The 27985-nt window shown below is 48.1% G+C and overlaps 1 long non-coding RNA gene across 1 annotated transcript in view; it reads right to left on the bottom strand.

Annotated features, from left to right (window-relative positions):
* Window positions 1-19610, bottom strand: part of LOC143987771 (uncharacterized) — a 58209-nt gene extending 38599 nt beyond the window's left edge. Inside the window, exon 1 of the long non-coding RNA XR_013276699.1 lies at window positions 19379-19610. This is a non-coding gene — a long non-coding RNA (uncharacterized LOC143987771). The remainder of the gene's footprint in view (window positions 1-19378) is intronic.
* Window positions 19611-27985: the final 8375 nt, after the last annotated feature.

Genomic DNA, 27985 nt, shown 5'->3' with positions numbered 1-27985 from the left:
GGAGCAGCGGTGGTACGGAGGTGACTGAGCTTAGCAGGAACTCTGAAACAGCTGACAGCGAGGAGGTGTCAGTTAAAGCGATGCAGTGCCGAATCACAAAAAGTTCTCTGGTCAGGAAGGGGGTAAAAATCTTCTGGGGCTGAAGTGGTTAAAGGGAGAGGAAGCTGGATAATTATATATAATTTTTTTTTTTTTTGAGAAAAAATGGGTAGAGTATGAATGTGGTGAGAATGAATATGAAGAAGAAAAAAAGGAACGGGGAATATAATAAAGAAAGGTAATAGATAAAACTGAGATCCCTTGGTTGAGATATACAAGAAGATAGAAATGTTTTTTGTTTTGTTTTTTAAATAAAATTTTATTGAAAAAGGGTATATTACAGAGAATACAAAATTACAAGGACAAGGAATTTTCTCATTGTAGTGTACAGATCGAGTGAAAACAGTCATATGACCTAGATTTTAATAGGAACATAACATTCTGTACAGTGATCAAGGAAGACCTACCATTCTCCCCAAAGGAGGGAGAAGGGGAGGCCTCAACTGGATGGATCTGGTAATCGTAGGGTACCATGGTATGTTTTGTAACAGGGAGCTCCAGGATAACAGAGAATATACTATATAAGGAGTATAGAATAACTATGGGGGGGGGGGGGGGGGGGATGGATACTGCATAAATCCTAGCTGTCGGTAAAAGGTGGCATGTCCCCGTGCGAGGGGGAGAGGGTCAGGAGTACGTTGACCTGTATGGTATGGCTTAGGTTGTAGCGACTATCGCCGTTGGCGAGTGTCCTTTATGGATGAAGGAGTGGTCCTCAAGGTGGGCTCGTTCCTGAGGGGTGAGCTTAGAGGCTATAAACATGTCCCATCTGTTGTGAAAGCGTTGTTTGGCTTTTGCGTGAAGAAGATTTGTATTTAATTTGTCCCGATAGAGAAGATGCATGAGTTCCCTGCTAACTTGAGAGACAGAGGGTTTGGTCATGGTTGTCCAGTTGGCTAGGATGGTCGTAATAGGCAAAGCAGGGCCCATTCCTTGCCCAGAGGTGTGGGGGTAGTCAACCAAGGGAGTAGTTTGGGGTCCCAGTGAAATGTTTGTTTTAATGTATGATGTTTATTTGGATAAATGCAAAATTTGTATTTTATTTTTTGTGATAAAATTAAATAAAAAAGAGATTTGATAAAAAAACAAAACAAAAAAAAGGTTAAGTGATCACTTAAAAAATATTTTTCCTGACAGACTCCATGGCAGCAACGTGTGGGTTAAGTCCCGCCTCCACTACCCCATAGGACACTACTCCCATAAATCTTTGCTCCCTGCCCCTGGCTGTGTTCTTTTTTTGTCCTCCTCCGAAGGACCCAGAGGTGGTCTTTCTACCTGAAGATTTATCATCCCCACGATCGAGGTTGGCCGGTCTGCGACTCTGGGTCTGAAAAGTCGCATTACTCCGCTAAGCCCTAGCTATTAGCAGGGTATGGAGTGGGCAGTGGAAGAGGCGCTGTGAAGAAGCCCATGTCCTGGCCACTGGCAGGCAGGCTGCACATTGGTCGGATAGCCAGCTATTAGCAGGTGACCTGTTTTGCCCCCTGGAAAGTCCGGTGTCATCTTACCTTACCTTCGGCCGAGTGATCGATCGTGGTGGGAGTGGTGACAGGTTCTATAGTTCATTATGGCAGCAGTTTGTGTATCTTTTATCTGTCCTCGTTTTTTTCTGTTTGTTTGTTTGTAAGTGCAGGCATGGCGGCTGGTTCTTCCGCGTTCCAGCCGCCGTTCTACTTCCGGGTTTGCGTTCTCGGCCGTACTGCGCATGCGGTTTGAGATCGAGGCTTGGTTTCGCGCATGCGCGATAGCGGCAAAGTGCCGCTATTTCGCGCATGCGCACAGGCACGGCGGTGACATCACAGGGGCGGGCTATTTAAACGGGGAATTAGTCTGCAAGCTTTGGGAATGGTTGCGGGCTGTTGCGGTGACTTCCCCCTGCCTCTGTTTTGCATCTATTGGTAAGTGGCATTCTGGGACAGGGTGGCTATCCCTTCCCTGTCCCTTGCACTGATCCCTTGTCATCTTTTCAGCGCGTATGGATATCGCTGAGGACATGGATTCTCTACCGCCTGTCTGTGGCCAGCCCTCTCATAAAAGGTATTTTTAATGATCACCTGAAGGTCTGGTGGGGGGAGGGGTATATATCTGTTAGCTCTGTCCTGATATCTTGTCTTTTGTGGTTTCTTGTCTTGTTCCCGTTTCAGCCCTTCCAGGTCAGAACAGCATCGCAGCTCTCATAGAGGGAGCGACTCCTCCAAGTCGCATCACCGGCACTTCTCTTCCAAATCAAAACATTATGGTTCCTCCTCAAGATCAGGACACCGTAGTGAGGAACGGTCGCACTCCTCGAGGACTAAATCTAGTCACTCAGCTAGTGCCTGTTGGGGGTGCAGAGCTCTTGTACCGGCAGGAAAATCTTTGTGCGACCCTTGCTACGCCAAGGCTTCCAATGAAAGGGGCGACGCGGATCAACAACTTAAAACCCTGGTGGAAAAAGTTGTTAAGGAGTCCCTCAGAAATATTGAGGGCCAGTCCTATGTTCCCCCGGCAGAGCAGCCACTTTCTCCAGGAAGGGAGACTCAGCTGCAGGATACTTGGGAATCCTCTGCGCATAGCCACCCCCTCAGCTGCCATATCTGACAGTGACTCTGATTAAAGTGATCCCTGCGTGGGTTTTGATTTCGCTCTACTTCCTCCTCTGGTCAGAGCTGTTAGAGAGACACTGAACTGGGAAGATTCTGTGACTGCTCCTTCCAAACAGAAAAAATTCTTTAAGCAATTAAAGGAGGAACGGATTAATTTTCCTTTTATCTCTGAGCTAGGTGAGATTATCACAGATGAATGGGGCAAGGTGGAGAAGAAAAATTCCATGCTATCAAAGGTTTCGAAACTCTATCCTTTCAATGAAGAAGAGGTGAAGCATTTGGAGTTAGCGCCGTTGGTAGACGCAGCAGTCATGAGGCTGGTGAAACATGTCACACTTCCCTTAGAGGATACTGTGTCTTTTAAGGATGTTCTGTACAGACGGATTGATGCTGATTTGAAGAGAGTATCTCACAGCAGGAATGGCCTGTAAGCCAGCGTTATCTCTGGCCACTATGTCCAAAGCAATGGAGATATGGACGGATAGTGTAGATGAGACGCTTAGAAATATCTCTGAAGATACGGCTAAGAGCTCGCCTGTCCAAGAACTTAGGCTGGCCTCCGCCTTTCTTGGGGAGGCCTCTATCGACATCATACGCCTGGTGGCTCGGGTGATGCTTTCTTCTTTTACGGCCAAATGGGCTCTGTGGCTCCGCCCTTGGCTGGCAGACCCAGCCTCAAAACAAGTATGGTGCCGTATCCCCTTTGAAGGGTCCTCCCTTTTCGGCAATAAGTTGGATGAGGCTATTACCCAAACCACTGGTGGGAAGTCGGGGCTCCTTCCCCAGGACCGGCGTTTGCAAGCCCAGAGAAGGTCTTTTTCAAAGAGACAGTACCAAGAACGAGCCAGGGAAGCTCGCAGTTACAGACCGGGCCGTGAATTTTCCAGGTCCTGGAAATCAAGACAATCCTCTTTTAAAAAAATATACAAAAAGTGATTTAAAGGGAGAGAGGGAACCGACTAAATCCTTTTGAGGTTGGGCCCGCTCAGAGAGGGCAGCTGGGGGCTCGTCTTTTCCACTTTCGCTATGTCTGCCTCGATCCAAGACTTCTGGACCGTCAAGACTGTCTCCTCATGTTTGGAGCTTCAAGGAATCTCCCAGGCTCAGATGGGTCCCCACCTCTCTTCCGGCTTCAGACGAAAAAAGGCTAATTCTTCTAGCCTACGTGGAATCTTTGTTGGCTCAAGGCGCCGTTATCCATGTTCCAGTCATTCAGCGAGGCATGGGAATCTACTCTCCTTTGTTTATGGTCCAGAAAAAGAGCGGGGCCTGGAGGCCAGTCATAGATCTAACTCACTTGAACAGTTTTATCAAAAAAGAAAAATTCAAGATAGAGACATTATCCACAATTCAACAATCTGTTCAAGCAGGGGACTGGATGGTCTCCATAGACCTCAAGGACGCCTATTTTCATGTCCCAGTTGCAGAAAATTACCAGCAGCATCTCCGCTTCTCCGTGGGCGAAAGCCATTTTCAATTCACATGCCTTCCCTTCTGGCTATCAACTTCTCCTCGTGTATTTTCAAAAGTACTGTTGGCAGTGGTAGCTCTTCTGAGAACCAAAGGGATTCGTCTACATCACTACCTAGACGACCTTCTGTTGGCTCAAGACAAGGATCAACTTATGGTACACAGGGAGCAGGTCATCTCCACCCTACAGGAGTTCGGGTGGATCTTGAACTTGGAGAGAGCCAGCTGGACCCATCTCAGCGGCTGGTGTTCTTAGGGGCCCTATTCAACACTGTCAGAGGCACCATCTCGTTACCAGAAGAGAAGTTGTCAGTGGTCAGGGACAGAATCCGTCCAGCCCTCTCTGTCTCTCATCTCCAGGCTCTCCAATGCCTGAAAATTATAGGCACTATGGTAGCAACAATTCCGATGGTGAGGTGGGCACAGTGGAGGATGAGGCCCTTTCAGAAGGGTTTCCTTCATCAATGGTCAGGCAGCAAAACCCAGCTGATTCGGATCACCCTATCCATGAGGAATTCCCTTCCGTGGTGGCTCCAACGGGAAAATCTCTGCAACTGCCATTCCATTCTCCCCATCTCATGGGTCACCATAACAACGGATGCCAGCAACAGAGGCTGGGGCACCCACTGTCTGGCGGAAGTGGCTCGGGGCACCTGGATTCTCCCCTCCAGAAGGACGGTGTCAAACATCCTGGAGTTAAGGGCAGCCTTTCAAGCTCTGCAAGCCTTTCGGCATCTGATTTCAGGAGCCTCGGTCTTACTCAGGCTAGACAATACCACAGCAGTAGCGTACATAAGAAGGCAAGGGGGTACCTGAAGTCTATCCCTTCTCCAGGAGGTGGAACCGATCATGACCTGGGCTCAGAGGAACCTGAAGGATCTGACAGCAACTTATGTTCCGGGGATTCAGGACGTTCAGGCAGACTTTCTTTCCCGGATACTTCTGGACAACAGCGAGTGGTCTCTGCACGAGGAAGTGTTCAACTGGATCCTGACGATGGGGCTCTCCCCAGAAGTCGACCTGTTTGCCTCTCCCTGCAACAAAAAACTGGAGAAGTATTATTCAAGGTACAGGGATCCTCAAGCCTACGGGGTGGATGCCTTGACGGAGAAATGGTGGTTCCACAGGGCCTATGCCTTTCCACCAACTCCTATCATTCATCAGTTCCTGAGGAGACTCAGGTCAGAGACAGCAGAAGTGATAGCCATAACCCCTTATTGGCCCAACAGACCCTGGTTTCCGCTTCTGATGCTCCTCAGTGTCAGGGATCCAATTCCTTTACCATCCAGACCAGACCTTCTGTCTCAAGGGTCGAGATTACATCCTTGCCCGGATCACCTGCGCCTAAAGGCTTGGTTTTTGAAAGGGGACGGTTGAAGGCTTTAGGCTGTCCTGAAGAAGTCATTCCCACTCTTCTTAGTGCACGAAGAAGTAGTACTAACCGGGTTTATGAGAGAATTTGGGCGAAGTTTGCAAATCACTTGTCTTCAAGGTCCAGTTCCTGTAATACCCTGACAGTCCGGGACGTTTTAAGCTTTTTACAATCAGGATTGGATATCTCCCTTTCGGTTAGTTCTCTCCGGGTCCAGGTATCAGCAATTTCAGCTTTTTCTGGAGTCGCATGGGCCAATCATCCCTTGGTCCAACAATTCTTCAAAGGAGCAGTCAGGCTTAGGCCACAAAGGAAGCCTAGATTCCCCAAATGGGACCTTCCATTGGTTCTATATTTCTTCTCTCAACTTGACAAAACGCTCTCAATCAGGGAATTAACCCTTAAAACCTCTTTTCTGGTAGCCATAACTTCGGCGAAGAGAATCTCCGAAATTCAATCTCTAAGTGCAAAGGAACCTTTTCTTACTTCTTTCCAGATAGGGTAGTCCTAATTCCGATGTTGGGAACAATTTCCAAGGTTACCTCCGTTTTCCATGAAAACCAGGAAATCACTCTTCCTACCTTCAATTCTGCTGGAAGTCCGGATCCACATCCACTCGATTTGGGAGTTACTCTAAAACAATATCTGGATGTTACAGCTTCTTTTCGTCAATCTGACTTCCTCTTCGTGTTATTTAACGGGAAAAATAGAGGCGCTAAGGCCTCCGTTAGATCCATCGCTGCTTGGGTGGTCCAGGCAATCCAATGGGCTTATAGAGAGAAGGGCTTGGCTCCTCCTGAGGCGGTTACAGCTCACTCTACCAGAAGTCTCTCAACCTCATGTGTGGCTTTGCGTCATGTTGCGCCTGATGTAATCTGCAGAGCGGCCTCCTGGTCTTCAATTCATACCTTCATGTCTCACTATTGTGTTGAGCCAGCATCTTTATCCTCTGTTGATTTTGGTTTGAAAGTCCTGTCGGCCGACAGTGTTAAATAAATCTTTTGTTCAGTATTTTGCCCACCCGGGTGTGTTTGGCGAGTTATTTCCCACACGTTGCTGCCATGGAGTCTGTCAGGAAAATGGAAAATTCCTATCAAAATACTTACCGTAATTTTCCTTTCCTGATGGACTCCATGGCAGCAGGAGTTCCCTCCCAAATGGCTGGAGTAGGCTAGTTACCGAACACGGCCAGTGGCAGGGAGCAAAGATTTATGGGAGTAGTGTCCTATGGGGTAGTGGAGGCAGGACTTAACCCACACGTTGCTGCCATGGAGTCCATCAGGAAAGGAAAATTACGGTAAGTATTTTGATAGGAATTTTCCATTATAATGTTGTTATAGATATACACACAAGTTTGGCCCTGTATTTCTATTCTAACCCCTTGCCGCCAAGTGTACGCAGATGAGCGTACTCGGCTTTCGGAGGTTATACTGGAATGATGCCTGCAGCTGCAGGCATCATCCTGGTACTGTTTTTTTAGAGCCGGCGATCGGCTTTCCAGTGATAACAACCGATGCGGCTAAAAGCCGCTCCACTGTTATACCGGAGGAGCGGGAAGGTCCCCCCTTCCCACCGCTATTACAGGGCCTCCCGTTGCACCAGAAGGCCCGATCAACAATCCGATGCCTCCGGCGGCTAGGGACAGACTGGAATGAAGCCGTAAGGGACTTCATTTCAGTCTCCTGATTGTAAACAAGGAAGCGACGCCATGATGTCACTTCCCGTTTATTTGGCTGCCAAAGGCGCCGTTTAAAAAAAAATATACAGTATTCAGAATCGCCGAAAATGGCGATCTGAATACTTTTAAATGCAGAGGAGGGATTGGATGTCTTTTAGACACCCGATCCCTTCATAAAGAGTACCTGTCACCACCTATTACTGTCACAAGGGATGTTTACATTCCTTGTGACAACAATAAAAGTGATCAAAATTTTATTTTTTAAAAACAATTTATAAATATTAAAATAAATAAGAAAATAAAAAAATTGAAGGCGCCCTCGTTGCCGCAAGCTCACGCAGCAAAGAAAACGCATACGGAAGTCATGCACGCATATGTAAACGGTGTTCAAATCACACATGTGAGGTATCGCCACGATTGGCAGAGCGAGAGCAATAATTCTAGCATTAGACTTCCTCCGTAACTCTAACCTGGTAACCGTAAACATTTTTTAAAGTGTCACCTATGGAGATTTTTAGGTACCGTAGTTTGTCGCCATTCCACGAGTGTGTGCAATTATAAAGCGTCACATGTTTGGTATCTATTTACTCGGCATAACATCATCTTTCATATTATACAAAAAAATTGGGCTAACTTTACTGTTTCGTTTTTTTAGAAAATTTATGAAAGTGTCCCTTTTCCCAAAAAGTTGCATTTAAAACACCGCTACACAATTACCGCGTGACATAAAATATTGCAACAATCGCCATTTTATTCTCTAGATTCTCTGCTAATATATATATATGTTTGGGGGTTCTAAAACAATAGGCTTAGTCATGAAAGGGTTAAACTAAATGTTGTTTTACAAGGTGATGGTTCACATATACTTTAACCACTTGCTTACTGGGCACTTAAACCTCCCTCCTGCCCAGACCAATTTTCAGCTTTCAGCACTGATGCACTTTGAATGACAATTGCGCGGTCATACAACACTGTACCCAAATGAAATTTGTATAATTTTTTTCCCACAAATAGAGTTTTCTTTTGGTGGTATTTAATTACAGCTGGGAGTTTTTTTTTTTGCTAAACAAACAAAAAATAATGCAAAAAAAAAAAATCATGTTTAATAGTTTGTTATAAAATTTTGCAAACAGGTAATTTTTCTCCTTCATTGAAATGCGCTGATGAGGCGGCGCTGGTGGGCACTGATAGGCACAGTTAAGGTGGCACCGATGGGCACAGATAAGGCAGTACTGATGGGCACAGATAAGATGGCACAGATGGGTGGCACCGATGGGTGGCATGGATGGGCACTGATGGGTACCACTGATAGATGGGACTGATGAGCACCGATAGGTGGCACTGCTGGGCGGCACTGCTGGGCACTGGTAGATGACACTGATGGGCACGGATGTGGCACTGAGGTGCAGCAATGTTTTTGCGGCAGATTGTGGGCACTGATAGGTGGCACTGTGGGCACTGATGTGTTTCATTTTTTCCCCTACTTAGGTGGCACTGGCAGGGGGCAGGTGGGCACTGATGATCTGGCCTTGATCGGGACCGATGTCCCGATCACGGCCGCCGGTGATCGGCTTTTTTTTTTCTCCTCGCGCTGTCGTCGCGAGGAGGAAAAATAGCCGATTACTGGCTCTGTTGCGATCACATGATCAGCTGATTGGCTGACAGCTGATCATGTGGTAAGGGGTTGGGATCGACCCCTTGCTCCGATCAGGCGCGTATCATAGACTCGCTGATCACAGAGCGCGCCGTGCGCGCCCCTCAGGGGGCGCGCAGGCCACTCGTGCACGGGACAACTTCAAATAAACGATCGGTTATAGCGCGGATCTCTAGAGGTTAAAGGAAAAACTATGTCAGGTCTGCAGGGTTGGATTCTGGGAATTGTAGCAGTAAAGTAAAAAAAACTCTTCCATTTAATTTAGGAAAAGAGCAAGTCAAATCTCCCACCAAAATTTGTTTTCTCGGACACTATTGCTAATCATAGTTTCAGGAGTCTTTAAAGATGTTGTAATTTCTATAGTACAACATTGTCATTCATTTCTACAGAACGATAATGTTTCAAAGGAAGTGTTAGACTAATGTGGTTAAAGTGTTAGCCTCACTTTGAACAGATTGATACAACTGAGAAAATGTCTATTGCAATACTATATGGAGCCGCCTATTTACCGTATTTACTACAGGAATTTATAAAGCACCAACAATTTAGTTAGTGCTTTGCATAATGTATGTTCACATCAGTTCCTGCCCTAAAGGAACTTACATTCCATATCTCACATGCATACATATATGCATACACATACTAGGGTCAATTAACCAACCAGGAAGTCTTTGGCATGTGGGAGGAAACCACAGTACCCAGAAGAAACCCACCCACACCTAAGGAGAACATGCAGATAGTGTCCTGACTGAGATTTGAACCAAAGTCACCAATAACGAGTTAAACCAAATGTGGCTTATCAAACATTTCTCTATCCACCAAGGAGTTCTCTGCCTTCCTTAATAAGCAGCTAGGTTGTAAACTGGTTACCGTGGAAAACTGGTTAGCAAGGTTTACTCACAGGGAGATTTGCTAACCACTATTTACCAACAATAAAGTGTGTCCTGTGTGCTGTTGGCCACTGCAGTGATCTGGGGGTTACCAACAGCTGCACCGGTTACAGACACGCATCAAAAGTGCCAGTGCTCTTTCTGCCCCTGTCCCACAGGACACACTTCCTTGCTGGTAAGTAGCATACCTGGGGTTTAAAAAAAAAAAAAAATGACTAAACTTCAGCTTTAAAGCAGCTTTTTGTTCACTTGGTCATTTTTACCTACAGGTAAGCTATAATAAGGCTTACCTGTAGGTAAAATGAATATGTCTTAAACCTGTACGGTTTAGGAGATATTCACCTTTCATGCAGCCGCTGACATCAGCAGTGCATTCCGTGCTGAAGGTCCAGCGGCCCATGCCGAATCTTGCCGGAACTAAGGACTCCCGAGTGCAGTCACAGCACTGGAGCCCGCAAACCCAGAAGAAACGCAATGGGAACATGTCAGCCCCCTCAACGGTGACTGGGCGAGCTGTAGAATACTTACTAATTAATTATGCTATTGCTTTGCAGGTTGTTGGGGGATTACTACCTCTTTAACCAGTTCCCGACCGGCGCATGCCGATGTACGTCGGCAGAATGGCACGGGCAGGCATATTGGTGTACAGCAGTGTTTCTCAAATCCAGTCCTCAGGCCCCCCCAACAGGTCATGTTTTCAGGTTTTCCATTATTTTTCACAGGTGATTTGATCAGTTTCACTGCCTTAGTAATTACCACAGCCGTTTCATCTGAGGGAAATCCTGAAAACATGACCTGTTGGGGGGGCCTGAGGACTGGATTTGAGAAACACTGGTGTACAGGTACGTCCAATCTTCAATGCCGCCCTGCCATTGCGAGCGCGCCACCGGCGGCGCGCTCGCGTGCTGGTCGGGACCCCCGTGAGTCCGGCCGCGGGTCCCGCGGACTCGATCGCCGCGGGCATACCCGCGATCGTCTCACGGGGCGGCTGAATGGAGGAAATGCCGTGTAAACAGCATTTCCCCATTCTGCCTAGCAACTAGTGACGCTGATCAGTGTTTCTCTAAATGAAAGCCCAACCCCCCCACACAGTTAGTAACACATCCCTAGGAACACTTAACCCCTACACTGCCACCCACTGGTTAACCCCTTCACTGCCAGTGTCATTTACACAGGAATCACTGCATTTATATAGCAGTGATTATGTATAAATGACAATGGTCCCAAAAATGTGTCAAAAATGTCTGATGTGTCCGCCGCAATGTCGCAGTCCCAATAAAAATTGCTGATCGCCGCCATTACTAGTAAAAAAAATAATAAAAAATTATTAATAAAAATGCCATAAAACTATCCCTATTTTGTAAACGCTATAACTTTTGCGCAAAACCAATCAATAATCGCTTATTGCGATTTTTTTTTACCAAAAATATGTAGAAGAATACGTATCGGCCTAAACTGAGGGAAAAAAAATGTTTTTTTTATATATTTTTGGGGGATATTTATTATGACAAAAAGTAAAAAATAATGCGTTTTTTTCAAAATTGTCGCTCTATTTTTGTTTATAGAGCAAAAAGACTCAGTTAGACTTACCGGTGACGGTATTTCTAAGAGCCTTTCAGGACAACCCCGGAGAGAGTAGCTCCACCTTGCAATCAGGAAACACATGCCCACTTTAAAAACACCTCCTCCTCCTCCATGGCTTCAGTTATTGTGGCCTTCCGACGCTGGAAAACAAAGCACAGAAAGCACAACACCATGGTAGAACTTAATACATTTACTAAGCATAACCTAGGGAGGGAAGTAACGGTTGTCCTGAAAGGCTCTTAGAAATACCGTCACCGGTAAGTCTAACTGAGTCTTTCTCAAATCGCCTTTCAGGACAACCCCGGAGAGGATAACCGAGAAACTTACCCTAGGGCGGGACTACTGCCTGCAGTACCTTCCTCCCGAAGGCCTGATCTGCTGCAGACAGTAGATCTAACCGGTAATGCCGGAGAAATGTCGAATAACTGGACCAAGTGGCAGCCTTGCAGATTTGTTCAGGCGTGGCACCGGCCCTTTCAGCCCAGGAAACTGCCGTGGATCTAGTAGAGTGGGCAGCAATACCTGAGGGAGGTATTTCTCCTTTTGCTTTATAGGCTTCTGTTATAGCCAACTTAAGCCACCTACCCAGCGTACTTTTAGAAGCTTTCTCCCCCTTGCGTGATCCAGAAAATATCACAAAGAGGGCGTTTGATTTTCTAAATTCTTTAGTAACTTTCAGAAACTGTAAAAGACATCTTCTCACATCCAATGTGTGAAAAACTTCCTCTCCTGCATTTGCTGGGCTTGCAGAGAATGTAGGTAACACTATTTCCTGTGATCGATGGAAAGTTGAGGATACTTTCGGTAGGAATGCTGGATCCGTCCTCAGTACCACCCTGTCCTGATAAATTCTAAGGAAGGGTTCTGTAATAGCTAGAGCTTGGAGCTCGCTGACTCTCCTGGCCGAGGTGATGGCCACCAAAAAGACTGTTTTTAAAACCACCTTCTGCAAAGAAGCTTCCTGTAAGGGTTCAAACGGTGCTCCCGAGAGACCCTGTAAAACTGTAGACAAATCCCAACTGGGAAAGTCTTTAAGGGCTACTGGTCTATTTCGAGCAAGAGCCCTAAAAAATCTAGAAATTAAAGTTTCTTTAGATAAAGTCTTTTCAAAGAAAACTGATAAGGCAGCCACCTGAGTCTTCAGGGTACTGGCTGCGAGACCCTTCTCCATTCCTTCATGGAGAAACTCCAAGACTGACACCGTGCTCTTGACCTTGAGTTCTCTAGAACTGCACCAGGAGTTGAACTTTTTCCAGACCTTCATGTAAATTGCCTGTGTAACTGCCTTCCTACTGGACAGCAGGGTCTTTACTACTTTATCTGAGAGACCTTTAGCCTTTAACAGGTCCTCCTCAGAAACCAGGCGGTTAGCTGCAGGAGTTCCACTTCTGGATGACTTACTGTCCCCTGGGATAACAGATCTTTTCTGAGTGGTAACCTCCATGGGGGCTTCGAGGCTAGGTTTCGAAGACCCGCGAACCAGGGTCTTTTTGGCCAGAAAGGAGTGACTAGTATTAAGTCTGTCCTTTCTTCCCTGAATTTCCTCAGTACTAGTGGAATTAGAGGAAAGGGGGGAAAGGCATAGCACAGCTGGTAATGCCAGGGGTGAGCAAATGCATCCAACCCTATTGCTGCATCTCCTCGGTGAAGAGAAAAGAATCTGTCCACCTTTGAGTTCTGCTGGCTGGCAAAAAGGTCTACCTGAGGAACCCCCCAGGCCTCGGAGATCATCAGGAACACTTCCTGATTCAGACTCCATTCTGCCTCTAGCAATTTGCGCCTGCTTAGGAGGTCCGCAAACAAATTCTGAGAGCCCTTCAGATGCACTGCCGATAGTGAGGCTGTGTTCTGTTCTGCCCAGGCTAACAACAGATTGGCCAGCTCCATCAAGCTCCTGCTTCTGGTTCCCCCTTGCTTCATAATGTAGGTAACCGCTGTTGTGTTGTCTGACAACACCTGAACATGGTGGCCTCTCAAACTCTGCTGAAATGCCACTAAACCCAGAAAGATCGCCTTCAACTCCCTCCAGTTGGATGATCTTTGAGCTTCCTGTTTGGACCAGACCCCCTGAGATGTCTGACCATCCAGATGGGCTCCCCAGCCCCAGGCACTTGCGTCTGTAGTAAGGCGCTTGTCCACAGGAAAGGTCCACACCAGGCCCCTTGAGAGGTTTGCCTGGTCTCTCCACCACCAAAGAGCCCTTTTTGTCTTTGACGAAATTTTTAGCTGTTTTTCCAAAGGATCCTGATGGGACCAGCTTGACAGAACCTCCCTCTGAAGGGGTCTGGAATGGAACCTGGCCCACTGAACAGCCGGGATTGCTGCCGTAAGCAGGCCCAGAACTGCCATAGCCATCCTGACTGAGACTGTCTGGTTGCTCTGTATCCGCTGTAGAGCTAGCTGTAACTTTTCCTGTTTTTCCAACGGCAGGAAAACTTTCTGGAGAATCGAATTTAATGTATACCCCAGAAATTTCATTTCCTGTGAGGGGGTCAGGATTGACTTCTCTAGGTTTAGAAGCCATCCCAGGCCCTCGAGGTGAGACTGGGCCCTCTGGAGATTGACTAGGACCTGCTCCCTGGAGTCTGCAAAAAACAAAAGGTCGTCCAGATAAGGAACGACTGGAATCCCCTTCAATTTCAGGGGTTCCAAAGCCTCTGCCATAATCTTCGTAAAGACCCTGGGAGAGGACGAGAGTCCGAACGGCAGAGCCCTGAATTGGAGGTGCCATACCGAACTCCCTACCTTCAATGCCAGGCGCAGGAACTGCTGCGATGCCTGATGGATTGGTATATGAAGGTAGGCATCCCTTAGGTCCAGGGATGCCATGAAGCATTCTGGGGTCAACAGCTTTGTGATGGAGAAAATTGTATCCATCCTGAAATGTTTGTACCGAATGAACCTGTTCAGGAATTTCAGATTCAGGATTAGACGGTACTTCCCTGAGGGTTTTTTCACCAGAAAAATATGTGAATAAAAACCCCCGCCCTGCTGGTTTACTGGGACTTGAATCAGAACCTCTTGCTATATCAGCTCCTGTAACAACAGCTTCATTGCAGAGGCCTTCTCCTGATCCCTTGGCAATGTTGTCACATAAAACCTGCTCGGGGGTAGTTCTGAAAACTCCAACCTGTACCCCTGATCGACAACGCTCTTCACGAACAGATTTGGAGACAGCCTGTCCCATTGTTCGCGAAAAGCTGACAGTCTCCCCCCCACTGGGGAGATATTGTCACTTGTTCTTAGGGGACTGCTCTGTGGGGGATCTAAAGAGGACTCCACCCCTGCCTTTGCCCTTCTGTGAACCCCATCTGCTCTTGTGCTCCTGGTCTTTTTTATGGGACTGCTGAAAAGCACGAAAATTCTTTTTAGCAATCTGCTTTTTCTTAACTGGAAAAGCCTTCTTTTTATCGGCTGTTCTATCCAGCACAGACTCTAAATCAGGACCAAAGAGCAAGTCACCCGAGAAGGGAAGACCACACAGCTTGACCTTAGAGGCAGTGTCCCCAGACCATGTTTTCAGCCAAACTGCTCTCCTGGCTGAATTTACAAGAGCCGAAGACCTAGCGGCCAGTTTAACTGATTCTGCTGATGCATCCGCCATGTATTTGACTGCATTCAGGATCAGTGGAAAGGACTCTAAGAGATCCTTGCGGGGTGTCCCCGCCTCAATATGGCTCTTCAGCTTCTCTACCCAACATTCCAGATTCCTGGCCACCACCGTAGCTGCCATTGCTGGTTTTAGACTGACTGACGCAGCATCCCAAGCTTTTTTAAGGATGGAGTCAGCTTTTTTGTCCATTGGGTCTTTAAGGATCCCCATATCTTCAAAGGCTAGATCCGTTCGTCTGGATACCTGCGAGAAAGCTGCATCGACTCTGGGTTTCTTGTTCCAAACCTCTGAGTCCTTATCTTCGAAGGGAAACCTTCTTTTGAGAGCTTTAGAGAAGAAAGGGGCTTTTTCTGGGTCCTTCCACTCCTTTCTCACTGAGTCTGAGAGGACCCTGTGGACAGGAAAAACTCGCCGTTTTGTTTCGTCCAACCCCTGGTACATTTTGTCATGAACTGACAGTTGTACTTTTTCTTCCTGAATTTCTAGAGTAGTGTAGATTGCTTTTAAAATATCATCTACTTCCTCTAGTGATAGCTTGAATTTGGAGCCCCTGCTATCTTCTTCCTCTTCCTCCTCCTCAGAATCCCTGAAGGAGATGAGAGTACTACCCCCTTCGTCTCCAGACTCTTCAGTTTCCACTTGTCTGGATGACGACGCCCTGGGGCTGGGCGGTAAGTTCTGGGGCTCGGTCTGTGCGGGAGGGTTTTGTATCAGGATGGACTTGACTGAACTCAAAGAGTTTGTCAGCTCTTTAACCGAAGAAAACAAATCCTTATATTGTTGAGATGTTTCCTCTTCCACCAATTCTCTGATACAATTTCTGCACATTGCCTTCTGCCATGAATCTCTGAGGGGGGTTTTGCAAGAAGGACATTTTCTCTGACCTGGTCTAGCTTTTCCTAGTGATTTTTCCTGAAACGACATACAGGTTTAATTCACTAAAAGCTCTCAACAACCAGTTGCTTAACACCAAGCCAGTGCAGAGACCCACCACCAAACAGACCTACTAGTGAGACCCCAGAACTAGGCTGCAAAAGGTCAGAGCGAAGTCCACCTCTGACCTGCAGCGACAGGCCCCCAAGAGGGGGGGAACAAACAAAGACATACCCACAGTAAAGCAGAGGGTGCCAGTGCACCTTACGTACCTGGGCTGGACCGGTGCTGGGGGCGCCTGTCTCCGCCATAGCTGGCTTGCACTCTTCCATCGTTTGAGTGAGGCAGCTATTTTACAAACAGCTCTCATTTTAAATTTTCCCGGCCGCCGCGTCATCAGGGCCGGCCGGAAGCGGAAGCACGCGGTCACCTGACCCGCCCCATGACCCCTGCGTTCCAGGCGCTGAACCACGGCGCCACGCCCCCTCAGAGCGCCCGCGCGTCACCGTGAACGACGCCGTCGCCGCCCGGGACCCGGCGCCGAAAACGGAGCCATGCCGCTGACCTGCAGCGGCCTCCGCCAGCAACAGAGCCCTCCCTGCGCTAACAAGCGGACACCGGGCACCCGACGCCGGCACTCCGAGGGTCCTTACTCCCGTGAGATGGCGGGACCAGGAGCTCCAGGAGTCCTCTCCCCGTGGAGATGCTGCTGGGGGTCAAAGAGAAACAACCTGCAACAAAAGGTAAGCCTTACTCCCCTGCAGAGAGTGTAGCTCTCCCTGGTTCAGGCACATGCTTCCTCCAAGGAGGAAACACAATAACTGAAGCCATGGAGGAGGAGGAGGTGTTTTTTAAAGTGGGCATGTGTTTCCTGATTGCAAGGTGGAGCTACTCTCTCCGGGGTTGTCCTGAAAGGCGATTTGAGAAAATAAAAACCGCAGGGGTGATCAAATACCACCAAAAGAAAGCTCTATTTGTGGGGAAAAAAGGACGCAAATTTTGTTTGGGAACCACGTTGCACGGCCGCGCAATTGTTAGTTAAACCGACGCAGTGCCGAATCGCAAAAAGGGGTCTGGTCTTTGACCAGCAAAATGGTCCGGTCTGTAAGTGATTAAAGAGAATCATTCACTTTGCTCATCTAGAGCAGAGTGACAGGTTCTCTTTATCAGCCACCCCTACTAATGCTTACCTTTCCTATGCTCCTTTGTTATTCCATTCATTTGTCAGAGCCCTGACTCCCTGTGTAAGCTCTCAGGTTGAATTACTAAAGACAGACAGGCTGTTCACTTTGCATGTGAAGTTTCACTTTGCAAGGGGATTTTCCCCAGGTCTTAGTGAATAAGGAAATTCCCTTGCAATGTAAACAGCCTACCTGCCTTTAGTATATCAACCCCTCTGTGTCAGAGTTAAAGTGATTGTAAACTCTGTACAACCACTTTTACCTATGGACATGCAAGGAAAATAAAAAACAGCATTTTAGCTTGCACATGACTGGATGATAAATCAGCAGAGCTTCCCCTCATTTCATCTACCCCTTAGATCTAGAGCGACTGCACTTCCAAGTGCACTGAAAGTGCACGTGTAGTGCAAAGTGTATTTGCCTTTCGTAAATAACCCCCTATGTGTGTATTCCCCTATGTAGAGTATAATGTACACTATGACTATGGATATACACGTACCGGCAGGTTAACGTACCTGTACGTTGCCGCGGCTTGTGGACCCGATGTCTGCGGGGATACCCACAATAGTCTCACGGTGAGGAAGAACGGGGAGATGCTAATGTAAACAAGCATTTCCCCCGTTCTGCCTAATGACACTGATCACAGCTCCCTGTAATCGGGAGTTCAGTGTAGTGTCACACATCGCCCCACACACACCCCTCGCTGTATAAATGTGAATGGCCCCAAAATCGTGTCAAAAATGTCCGATGTGTCCGCCATAATGTCGCAGTCATGATTAAAAAAAAAAAAAATCGCTGATCGCCGCCATTACTAGTAAAAAAAATGATTAAAAATGCCATAAAACTATCCCCTATTTTGTAGACGCTATAACTTTTGTACAAACCAATCAATACACACTTATTGCGATTTTTTTTTACCAAAAATATGTAGAAGAATACGTATCAGCCTAAACTGGAGAAAAAAAAAAAAAGAGGAAAAAAAACGTTTTTTTATATATTTTTGGGGGATATTTATTATAGCAAAAAGTAAAAAATTTGTTTTTTTTTTTTCAAAATAGTCGCTCTTTTTTGTTTATAGTGCAAAAAATAAAAACCGCAGAGGTGATCAAATACCACCAAAAGAAAGCTCTATTTGTGGGAAAAAAAAAGGACGTCAATTTGTTTGGGAGCCACGTCAGCCAACCGCACAATTGTCAGTTAAAGCGACGCAGTGCCGAATCGCAAAAAGTGCTCTGGTCTTTGGCCAGCAAAATGGTCCGGAGCTTAAAGCAGGAGTAAACCCGCATCTTTTTCTTTTAAAAAAAAAACAAAACAACCTGCAAGGAAAAGGCATAATGAGCTAGTATGCAGCGCATACTAGCTCATTATGAAATACTCACCTTAGAACGAGGCGCCGGTATCTCGCCCGATCCATGCCGAGGGAGCTGACATGTTGCTTCGGCGTGTCTTCTGGGTATCGTGCCGCGATACGTCATGCGCGGGAGTCTTTTTCCCAGCAGTTCTGCCGGACCTTCAGCCGGGTCTTAAATGCGTATGACCCGCATGACGTCAGCGGCTGTATTAAGCGTCAATATCTCCTAAACCGTACAGGTTTAGGAGATATTAATTTTACCTACAGGTAAGCCTTATTTTAGGCTTACCTGTAGGTAAAAGTAAAAAAAAAAAAAAAAAAAAGGACTATACAACCGCTTTAAGTGGATAATGTACACTATGTCTGTGTATTCCCCTATGCACAGTATAATGTACGTTATGTCTGCATGTTCCCCTATGCACACTATAATGTACACTATGGGGCTTATTTACTAAAGGCAAATTTACTTTGCACTGCAAGTGCACTTGGAAGTAAAGTCACTGTAAATCCGAGGGGGCCATGCAGGGAAAATAAAAAACAGCATTTTAGCTTGCACATGATTGGATAATAAAATCAGCAGAGCTTCCCCTCATTTCAGATCTACCCCTTAGATTTAGAGCGACTGCACTTCCAAGTGCACTTGCAGTGCAAAGTGGATTTGTCTTTCGTAAATAGCCCACTATGTCTGTGTATATGGACGGGGGGGGGGGGGGGGGGGTTATTTACTAAAGGCAAATCCACTTTGCACCACAGGTGCAAACTACAAGTTCAAAATGCAGTGGATTTGCCTTTTGGAAATACCCCCCATGCCTGTGTATGTACACTACAATATGCATTCTGTCTGTGTATGTACACTATAATGTACATTATGTCTGTGTATGTACACTATAATGTACATTATGTCTGTGCAGTCCCCTATGTACACTATAATGTTCACTATGTCTGTGTATGTATAGTAAGTCCTGCACACCCCACCCACCACACACTGAACACAACAACATGGAGTGCAGGCAGCACAAAGACATTACCTTCCTCGGCTTCAGTGACTGGACTGGGCCTTCCATTGGTAACACACAGCAGGAGAGCCCATGAGAGCTGGAGAACATTGACCGCTGTCATAACTGTTCTCAGAGAATGTGCGACGAACGACCACCTTATAGGAGGGAAACGGAAAATCATTCCAATACAAGGAAACGCTCTATAGACGGGTTCCTGACACGCCTGACTCGGATCCCGGAAGATCCTCCCCTCATCCCTTGGCAAAGCTACCTCAAAAGGAGGAGGGGAGGAGCATGCTCATTACTGTACACTATGGACAAACTGCACCACACTTCCCCTTTCCTGACTAGGCATGACTCTATATACTCTGTATAACAAGACTTGTAGTCACACACACACTGAATAACAAAGCTGGGACTTGTAGTGCTACACACACTAACAGCTGGGACCTGTTCTATAAACAATGAATAACAGAACTGGAACTTGTAGTTATACACACACTGAATAACAGCTGGGACTTGTAGTCCCGCACACACTGAATAACAGCTGGGACTTGTAGCCCTAAACTTACTAACAGCTGGGACGTGTAGTTCTGTAAACAATGAATAACAGAGCTTGGACATGTAGTCCTACACACACTAAATAACAAGGACTCTGGTTTCAACAAACCAAACACAAAATTCAATAAGTGTCCATAAATAGTTATTTTTGACTAAAATACTATGTATAATGTGCAATAACGGTGGAATAGTCTTCCTAACAATCGCCCAGATATTTATTTATTTTATTTATTTATTTCAGGTACAGTACTTATATAGCGCCGTCAATTTATGCAGTGCTTTACATATACTATATATTGTACATTCACATCAGTCCCTGCCCTCAAGGAGCTTACCATTTAAGGTCCCTAACTCACATTCATAAATACTAGTGCCAATTTAGACAAGATCCAATTAACCTATCAGCATGTCTTTGGAGTGTAGGAGGAAACCGGTGAACCCGGAGGAAACCCACACAGGTACAGGGAGAACATGGAAACTCCAGGCAGGTAGTGTCCTATGTTCATATCCAATAAAAATTGCCACTCACCTCCTTGTGTGACATCACTGTTAGATTGAGGGAACAGTGAGGTCCCACAAGGAGACGAGCGGCCATTTTTATTGGATATGACCACATCTAGGCGATTGTCAGGAAGAGGATCCCACTATTATTGGACATTATACATAGGATTTTTGTAAAAAAGCATGATTTATGGACACATTGAATTAGACCCCTTTCACATCACACCGCCCATAGCGTCGGCGGTAAAACGCCGCTATTTTTAGCAGCTTTTTTACCGCTGGATTTGCGGGGCATTTCGGCCGCTAGCGGGGCGCTTTTACTCCCTACTAGCGGCCGAGAAAGGGTTAAAACCACCAGCAATACACCACAATAGCGGAGTTTTGCCGGCGGTATTACAGTGCTGCCCCATTGATTTCAATGGGGAGCAGCGGTGGAGGAGCGGTAAACACACCGCTCCTTCACCGCTCCAAAGAAGCTGCTGGCAGGACTTTTCCCTGACGTCCTGCTAGCGCACCGCTGTAGTGTGAAAGCCCTCTGGCTTTCACACTACAGACAATAGTGCAGCTTTTTTAGGGTGGATTGCAGACGCTATTTCTAACGCTATAGCGCCTGAAAAACGCCCTGGTGTGAAAGGGGTCTTAAGATATGCACTAACAGATTAGTATTAGTAAGGCTATGAAGTTGAGTAGATTATGAAATGAGGTATGACACCAAGATTATACCTAAGTTTGCAGTAATAGTATTATTCGTGTCCTTATGCGTGTTAGTTGCGTATATTTAGATAGGATGAGCGATAATGGTACATGTGTAATCAATGTAAGATGGTGTAGGGTGGCTTCAGGTATTCAACTGGATTGTGTCTGTATCCATACTTGGTGGGGTTTATATATCTCTGTATAGAAGCCGGTTATTGCGTGTAAGTAGCAATAAGTGGCAGCTATGAGTTATGTAAGAGGGGATGTTTCCAGAAGGCTGGACCTAGCACATAAGTTTATTTTCGCGGTGCTCATTTGTTGCACCACAGCTCCCATTATGAATTTAAGTAAGCATTGTACAGTATTCGGTAGACGTATGGAAGTGTAACCAACTTGACCATGTTTGAGTATATTTAAAGGGGGAGTCTTTTGCCTGGTGTATTAATTCTTCAATTTCTGCGGTTTTGTTGATGCGTTGGAACCAATCTTTCATGGAGGGTGGTTCTGTGGATTTCCATTTGGCGGGGATGCCTATGTTTGCTACCATGATCATGTGCATGTGTAAGGATTTCAGGTATGAAAGTTTGGGAGGGGTCGATAAGTGTAATAAAAGTTACTCAGGGGAGTATTTTAGGGCGTAGGTAGTAATTTGGGTAAGTCTATGTACTTCTTTCCAGTGTGGTTGAATTTTGGGGCAGGACCACCAAATGTGCAACAGAGATCCGTTCTCTTGTTTGCATCTCCAACAAAGTGGGGAGGTTGTTGGATAAATGTGATGCAATTTAAGGGGTGTTTTATACCACCTTGAGAGCAATTTGAAAGCATTTCTTGGGCACAAACATTTAGGGAACCATTGTGGACAATTGTACAGATATTTTCCCAATACTTTTCCATAAGTTTAATAGTGAGATCTTTTTGCCAAGCACTGTTGGTCCAGTTATCAGGTAGGTGTTGGCTGGAAAACAGTAGGTTATATGAAAATGATATAAGGTGTCTCTGTGGAGTCTAAGTTCTCGCCCCGTCCAATTGCTTGGCATTGGTAATGAGAAAATGTCTGATTTCTTTAATTCTTTTATTTTCTTAAATGAGTATAATACAGTCAGCATAACCAACAAAGGCACGGAGCATAGGTCACGTTCAGGATACAGAATGAAGTACAAAATACAATCAACCGTTCCGGCTTACTGGCCATGTATCGTATATAGAGCGTACTGGGGAGAAGCCCCGATCTAGCCATGCTTATAATATATGTGGCCAGGAATTGTCCCGACCGTCGACCGTCAGGTAGGCCACAGTCCCCCCACCCCTGCCAGGCAGCAGTCACTCCAGCATGCTGTAGGGGGTAGACCAAAATGGATCAACGGTCCAGAGGTATCTGGCCAGTTCGGGACTTAGGGTCGCAATCAGGAAGAGGGAGGATCGTGTGGAGTCACATCCCCACTGCACCCACCGGGTGGGGAGGGCTGAATTGAGTCTAGGAACTAAGGTTGCCAGGCAAGGTCAGGGGTGTTGGAGCCTGTCACCCACCCGCGCGCCCCCTCAGGTACCCCCAACCCCCACTCCACCCAATGCGCGGGAGGATCAGTGCCCCCAGCCAGGTGGCACAGTGGCACTCGGGCCCACTCCTCACTCAAGTCTCAAACATATGTGAAGGCTGACAAAGTCCTTAGATACCAGGAAGGTATCAATGAGCAATGGCCTATAGGAGGTGCCGCGGACCGGCAGCAACATGGGCTAATGGGGACACCCCTATGGGCAGGCACTAGGCAGTCCTGGGCATTAGAGTACAGGTGTATTGACAGCTGTGGTGCTAAAGAGCAAGTCCTGTAGCAGGCCATTAGTGTGACAGAGTTGCTTATCGGCCCCTATGACGAAGAGGGAAGTCAGATCTCCAATGACATCGGGTGAGGTCTGGCATTTTCCCGGCTGGGCGCACGTGAGCAAGGCCGACGGACACGCTGTGGTCTGGGTAGGGGTGGACCGAGGACCTCCTGGGATAGCAGGTGGTCAAACCAGTTGGGTATGCTCACTGGAGGCTTGTTGAGGAAACTGAACAAATCCAGGAGTTGGTGAGAGAAAGTAAAACTCTGCACCTTGTATCCTCACTATTAGGTGAAAGGGGTGGCCCTAGCGATACCTGGCCCCAACCTCGCGGATCACCTCGAGGCGAGGTCACATGAGCACCCTCAGGGCCCTTGTTTGCCTGGAGATGTCGGGATAGATCCGGATCGAAGCTCCGTCAATTGGGCCTCTCTCCCAAGCCCAGAGCAGAATCTCCTCTTTTATGGTGAAAAAGTGCACCCTGCAGCATAGGACATCTCTTGAGGGGTCGACCATTGCCGGGTCCTGTGGTGTTGTGGATGATGCTCTGGGTCCCGGTATGCGGTGGACCCTGTCCAGCTCTAATTCTGATCCTGATGGCTTCCCCAAGAGCTGGTTGAAGATGGCCATCACCGTGGTGTGGAGATCGGTCCCCATGGTTGCTTCGGGGATGCCACGTAAGGCGCAGATTGTTCCATCTGCTCCTGTTTTCCCCGTCGTTGAGCTTCAATTGGTCCTCCACCATGTGCCAGCGGAAGGCCCTCTGTTCCTTCTCAAGGTGGTGAGGCGGGCGTCCACTGAGGAGCTGGAGGACTCCAGAACAGCAACCCTCTCCTCCACATTGTCCACTTGCTGGTGTTTGTCATGTAGCTCCCTGGAAAGGGCATTTACAATTGATGCCGCCATTTCCTGCAGGTCCTGCTTAGTGGGCAGGTCTGCCACAATGTTCTGGAGGGAGCATTCCACACTGCCGTCCGGTTCCCCTGCATGGGCTGAGCTGGTCTGTGATTCTGAGCCCAGGATAGCAGGGGAGAGGATGGGTGAATTTGCTCTGTCACTCTGTGCGGGCATGCCGCCGCTTACAGCCGCTCCCGTCTGTGTGCCTTTCTTAGTGTGGGTGGCGGCGCTCATAGGTGTGACTCGCGGCAGTGCCATCTTGGCCGATGCAGCAGGGGAAGGAGTGCAGTGCTGGCGGAGGAAATGGTGAGTAATCTCGAGCCTTCGTGCTCCCGTGCTCAGCAGCTGCTTGCAACCCCGGGCATGGAATGTCAGCTTACTTGGCTGTTCCGGCGGGCTGTTCTCCGGGTTGATCCCTGCAGAGCTCCAAGGTGAGCTTCCTTACGCTGCCATTGCTTGGCGCGCCCCCCGAAAGTGTCTGATTTGAGTATATTTCCATAAGGATAGGGATGAGCTTCGTGTTCGAGTCGAACATACGTTCGACTCGAACATCGGCTGTTCGCCCGTTCGGAGAATTCCGAACGTTATGGGCCGTTCGTGCCAGATTCGTGTGGTGCTCACGGCCCACAATGCACTGCGATGGCGCAGTGCATTGCTGGCTCATGATTGGCCAAGCATGCACTGTGACCCCGCATGCTTGGCCAATCACAGCGCCGGTAGTGAGGAGAGCCATGATTGGCCACAGGCAGGATACCTGTGGCCAATCATAGCTCAGGCTGTGTAGTACACGCCCCACACTATATAAGGCCGCCAGCGTGGTGGCCTTGTGTAATGTGTTGGCGTCTGAAGCAGTTAGTGGGTGTTCTGTGTACCTTCAACACAGTATACACCGATCGTTATCGGCTGATTTTTCGATCTTGCTCTTCTGTAGTGGTTGTTGTCTGCGTGCCCTGACCGCAGTATACACCGCTATATTCACCTATATGGCTAGCGATATATCTATCTTTTATAATAGAGCTTGCAGTCAGTGTTAGGAGCTTGTGCGTGCTGTCTGCGTGCTCTGTAGCCAGTACACACCGCTATATCCACCTACATAGCTCTTCTCTATTTGAGCCATCTGCCATCTGCAGGAGTTATTGGAAGTTGTGTGTGCCTCCAGCACAGCACAGTATACATCTGTATTTACCCCTTTATTGCTGGTGTTCTATAATAAAGGCATCTGCAGGAGTTAGTGGGTGTTGTGTGCCTCCAGCACAATATACACCTGTATCTACCCTTTATTGCTGTTCTCTAATAGAGCCATCTGCAGGGCTTAGTGGGTGTTGTGTGCCTCCAGTACAGTATACCCCTTTATCTACCCTTTATTGCTGGTGTTCTATAATAAAGGCATCTGCAGGAGTTAGTGGGTGTTGTGTGCCTCCAGCACAATATACACTACCCAATTGCTGTTTTACCCAACTCCCTTCAGGCCATTACCATGTCTGGAAGGCCAGCAAGGAGAGGCAGACAGGCGCGAGCCGATAAAAGAGGGCAAGCAGGCTCTGTGTCTAGAGACAACAGTGCTGGTCGTGGACGCGGTGCATCGTCATCATCAGCACATGGCCATGGGACATGCTTGTCCTTCTTTTCGGCAGCTGGACATGTTGAGCCGCAACATGCCAATGACTTGGTAGAGTGGATGACCAAGCCCTCTTCATCCTCCTCATCCTCTCTCACCCAGTCTCAGGGTACTAGCAAAGCAGCTGCCAACGCATCGTCTTCCCTCGTCTCAATGTCATCATCAGTGACTCCTTCCCTAGACCCACCACGTCCTCCTGAGGAGTCTCCTGAACTCTTTGAGCACAGTGTTGGGTACATGCTCCAGGAGGATGCCCAGTGTTTTGTAGGCTCTGATGATGATTCTCAGCTAGAGGAAGGCAGTAGCGTGAATGCAGAGAGAGGGGATGCTCAAGAAGGACAGCAATCTGGCAGTCATGTTCCACAAGCTGCAGAATACTGCCAGGTTTGTTACAGCGATGAAGAGGGAGGGGATGATGAGGGCACTGACTCCACGTGGGTGCCTGGTAGGAGAGAGGAGGAGGAGGAGGCACATGTCCAACGAGGCAGGATGCCCTCCGGGGGCCAGCTTAGGGGCAGCACACCGACTGAATCAAACCGCAGAGCTCCGCCTGTGCAGGGCGCTGCCTCTGCGCGTTATTCTAAAAGTTCTTTGGTGTGGGCCTTTTTTGAGACGAGTGCATCAGATCGCACCGCTGCTATTTGCAACATATGTCTCAAGCGTATCTCGCGTGGCCAAAACATCAGCCGCTTGGGCACCACATGCTTGACCAGACGTATGTTGACCTGCCATGCAGCTCGTTGGCAAGCGTACCTCAAAGACCCACACCAAAGAACAAAGCAGACCTCTCCTTGCTCCTCATCAGCTGGCATCTCCAACCCCACTAGACCTTCAGTCCTCTCTGAAACCTGCTCTGAGAGGAATGAAGGTGTAGAATTAGGTGTGTCACAGCCAAGTGCTTCCGGGCACTCTGCTAGCAGTACACCCACGTCCAGTTATAGCAGGCAAATGTCCCTGCCCCAGCTGCTGGACCGGCGAAAGAAGTTCACTCCCAGCCATCCACATGCCCAGCGGTTGAATGCTAGCTTGGCTAAATTGCTAGCACTTCAACTGCTGCCTTTTCAGTTGGTAGACTCGGCCCCCTTCCGTGAGTTTGTACAATGTGCGGTTCCTCAGTGGCAGGTCTCCAAACGCCACTTTTTCTCACGGAAGGCGATTACAGCTCTCTACCGGCATGTGGAAGGCAATGTCCTTGCCTCGCTGGACAGGGCGGTCAGCGGTAAGGTGCATATTACCGCTGACTCATGGTCCAGCAGGCATGGACAGGGACGTTACTTGTCTTTCACGGCCCATTGGGTCACTCTTCTGGCAGCTGGGAAGGATGCAGGACAAGGTGCAGTAGTGTTGGAGGTTGTTCCGCCACCACGACTCCAAAATGCTACTATTGGTTGTGACACACCTCTCTCCTCCACCCCCTCCTCTTCTTCTTCCTCCATGGCCTCTTCCAGTGCTCTGTCCTCAGAACCAGCGGTGCTCCGTAGGCGTTCCAGGGGCTACGCAAGTACGCAGGCAAAACAATGCCATGCCGTGCTTGCGCTGGTTTGTTTGGGGGACAGGAGCCACACTGGGGTGGATGTTTTGTCAGCTCTGCAGGGGCAGGCCGAGAGGTGGTTGACGCCACGCCAGCTTAAGCCAGGAATGGTGTTTTGCGACAATGGCACCAACCTCCTCTCCGCCCTCTGACAGGGACAACTGACCCATGTGCCCTGAGCTCACGTCCTTAACCTGGTGGTGCAGCGGTTCTTGGGCAGGTACCCTGGCTTACAAGATGTCCTGAAGCAGGCCAGGAAAGTCTGTGTGCATTTCCGCCAATCATTTAATGCCTGTGCTCGGCTGGCTGAGCTCCAAAAGGAGTTGAACCTGCCCAAGAACCGCCTTATATGTGACATGCCCACCAGGTGGAACTCAACGTTGGCCATGCTGCAGCGGCTGCACATGCAGCAGAGGGCCATTGTCACGTACCTGGTTAGAGAGCCCCGACGTGCAGGGAGCGGCGCCTCGTAAACCACCGGCTCTCGAGCCCCTGGTGATGGAGACAGGGGTTCAGGAGCCCGGAGGACACAAGTGCCTAGCCGGATAGCAGATAGCGGATACAACTGGAACTGGTGGTAACAGGAACGGCAGGTGCACCTGGCGTTGGATGTCAGTCAAGGACTGCTGGGCGGCTGGCACAAGTGGACCGGCAAGGTGGCAGAGTCAATGGGTGCCGGACTTCGGGCAGACAGGCGTAGTCAATCAGGCTGGGTCGGTAACTATCAGGCAGCGGAGGTACAGAAGCGAGAGGCAGAGGCGTGGTCAGTCAGGCAGGGTCGGCAACTATCTGGCAGCGGAGGTACAGAAGCGGGAGGCAGAGGCGTAGTCAATCAGGCAAAGGTCAAGGGCAGGCGGAATACAGGCAGAGTCCAGGAACAGGTCGGGTATAATATCAGGAACACAATCACGAACAAACAGCAGAAGTCTCAGGAACGCTGTAGACCGAACAGCGCCGAGGAGCAGGAGCTGTGGCCTTAAATAGTCTATTGGGCAACAGGATTGGTCGTACG

This window comes from Lithobates pipiens, unplaced genomic scaffold (assembly GCF_037356315.1).
Source record: "Lithobates pipiens isolate NorthernLeopardFrog02 unplaced genomic scaffold, aLitPip1_a1.2 Scaffold_18, whole genome shotgun sequence".
NCBI lineage: Eukaryota > Metazoa > Chordata > Amphibia > Anura > Ranidae > Lithobates > Lithobates pipiens.
Note: the sequence above shows the minus strand (reverse complement) of the source record. Positions and strands in the feature narration are given on the sequence as shown.